Consider the following 3,240-nt stretch of genomic DNA (forward strand, 5'->3'; position numbering starts at 1 on the left):
TGGTGGGGTTGGCCATGGCTGAACACGAATGCAGGGTGCTCTGGGGCTGTAGCATCTGCAAGGCCCCTTGTAAAGAGTTTTAAAGGGTTGTTTCACCTGTCTCTTGCAGCCATCAGTTTTTCTCCTCTATACTGTACCATTTACAGCATATGTATACCCATATATACTGTCCTATCTCTCATCTTCTATTTCTCATTCTCTTTTACAGCAAAAATCCTTGAAAGAGTTGTCTACATTTGCTGTCTTTAATTCTCTTCACCTTCTCTTCACAATTTCTATTCCAAAACCTGGGCATAGTTCCTCTATATTGTTATAGAGGGCACACAAATGTTCATCTCTACGCTGATGACATTTAACCATTTTGACTGATACATTTCTGTCATTTAGGTTTTTTTTATCCTCACCTGAGGATAAGTTTACTGATTTTAGAGAGGAAGGGGAAGAGAGGGAGAAAAGAGAGAGAGACAGGCAGACAGACAGACAGACATTGATGTGAGAGAAGCATCGATCGGTTGTCTTCCATTTGCTCCCCAACCTGCAACTTGTGTATGTGTGCTGACTGGGAATCAAACCCACAACCTTTTGGTGTATGGAAAAATGCTTCAACCAACTTAGTCACCCGGCTAAAGTGCCATTTGGTTTTAAATCCAAAATTCATAGTGTCTCAAAAGGAAAAGGCTCAATTAAAAAAAAAAAGTAGTTGGGATGTACTTCAAGTTAACAAGACCTTTAGCTTCTGAACACACAGCCCAGAATTACCTTCCATCATGGCTTTAAACAAAGGTCTGGTTCCATAGTTGTCTCTGCCTAGGAATACTTTCTTATTAGCAGCATTCAATAAAAAAAATGCAAGCACCCCATCCAACCTGCATATTGCTTGCTCAGTTCCTCCTTTGTCATAAAGATGAAAGATTATCTCATCATCCATTTTCCTGTAGTAATCAAATTCAAAATGGTTTTGGATCTCCTTAGGGATGTAGATTTTCCCAGTGTAACCGAGCCACTGAAAAATAAGGATATCTCTTTGCCTGAGTTGGTGGTATTCCAAGCACCTGGTCAACTACCGCCAACCAGTGAAATCCAAAGTGGCAGTTGGTGTATCAGTTGACATTGTAAGGACTAAATGCATCTGGATGTCTTTGTACAGTCTTCATAGCAACTCAGACACTGGTCAGAGAAAGACAATCATCACTGCCCAAAAGGGCCCAAATGTGCAGTGGAGTGATTGGCTCTTTGGGCATAAGTAAGTCAGGCTAGTGGGATGAGTGGAGGCAGGAACTATGGACTGTTTCCACTGTCTGTTTTTAATATAAGCATATCTATAGATCTAGATCTATAGTCCTCCTTTCTTAGATAAATGCTAGCAAATTTACACATTTTTGTTTACCTTAATTTTTTTTCTCTCAACAATATAGGGTGAGCAAAAGTAGGTTTACAGTTGTTCATATGGAAAATAATATAATACATAATAATACAAAAACAGACTCTGTGCTTTGTGTACTCACAACTGCAAACCTACTTTTGCCCTACCCTGTATATTCCGGCAGTCACTCTACTGTTGCTTATAAAGACTTTTCTCATTCCTTTTTATAGGCACATAGTACTCCATTGTATGGATGTTCTGGTACATTGAAAGAGGGAAGAATGGTATTGGGAAAGATCCAATGCATGGGAAATGTTTTTTAAGAGGAGGCTTTTTATTTTGCCAAGTTGTGGGTAATTTGAGGATCCAGAAGAGGATAGAATGATCATACCTCTACTAAGAGAACATTAGTAACACAAGATTGCTGCTGATTCTACATAATAAACCTCTTTGTTCTCTGAGCTGAAGAGGAGTTGGAAGTACTTGAAGAAAGAAATAGACTTTTCCTTCCCTCCTGTACTTCCTTACTTTATACATTCTCTGTTATTACATTAGGTTTTAAAGCAAGCATAGAGTTAACCTAGAATACAGCTATCTCTCATAGGAGAGAAATCTTCTATGAGATCTAACAGATTCCTCTCCTAAGAGAAATATCAAGGAATCTCTCTTTTCACCTTTGTGAAACCACTTTCTTGATGTTTTTCCTCCTGTGACTACTTCTGGAATCAATTCACTGGGCAAATGAGGTATCCCTTCAGAAGACTATGAATTGAGTAAAAAAATTAAGTAACTCTAAAGTCCTGTTATACACTAGATCCCAAAATTTACTCTGTAGCCTATTTCCCATCTTGTATTATGTTCAATGAAGCTACTTAAGACAGTGTTTCAATGAGTATTATTTAATAGCACAGCTAGCAATATAAATGTATATAAAACCCTCAGTGGCATTAATAGAACAAAAATCCAGGGAAATTAGAGCATAGAATATGTTGCCACCTCTCCTAAAATGAAAGAGTTGCTAATATGATTGTTCATATTCAATTGACCTAGTCACATAGAGGATGTGATCACTGTGCCTAAAAAAAGGTTACTCACAAAGCCTATGAGGAATATTTTGAAACAGTGTTGAAAAATTACAAAAGTAGGATTAAATAAAAGTAGGACACATTCCTTGTTCTTGGATAGAACCAATCAATATCATAAATATGTCAAGTCTCCAAAGGTTAACATACACATTTTTTAAAAAGATTTCATTTATTATTTTAGAGAGAGGGGAAGGGAAGGAGAAAGGGAAAGAAGCATTGATGCAAGACAGAAATGTAGATCAACTGGCTCTCACATATGCTGTGACCAGGGACTGAACCTGCAACCCAAGCATGTATCCTGACCAGGAATCTAACCAGTAACCTTTCACTTTGCAGGATGATGCCCAAACCAACTGAGCCAGACTGGTCAGGGCTTAACATATATATTTAATGTAATTGCCCCCCCCAAAAAAAAAAATTCCAGTGAAAACATTTTTGGCACTGGATCCTAAACTTCATATGGAAAAAATAAATGAGCAAGACTATGTATGAATATCTTCAAAAGGAAGAGCAATGAGAGGGGTCTGGACTTATCACATATTAAAATTTACTATAGCTTTCTTTTCTTCCCTGTTTGCTTGAAGATCAGCCACTGTCATGAACATCACAACAACTATCTGGACCAGGAAATTCATGACCAACAGAGTACTGCCACAAAAACAAACAGTCATTGATGTCCTTCATTCTGCGAAGGCAAGAGTGCCCAAGACACAAATTTGGGGAAAACTAGCCAAAATGTACAAGACCACACCAAATGTCATTTCTGTGCTTGGGTTCATTTTGGTGGTGGCA

The sequence above is a fragment of the Pteronotus mesoamericanus genome, unplaced genomic scaffold (assembly GCF_021234165.1).
Source record: "Pteronotus mesoamericanus isolate MK-2021 breed Mesoamerican mustached bat unplaced genomic scaffold, CSHL_Meso_final contig_26, whole genome shotgun sequence".
NCBI classification, from domain to species: Eukaryota; Metazoa; Chordata; class Mammalia; order Chiroptera; family Mormoopidae; genus Pteronotus; species Pteronotus mesoamericanus.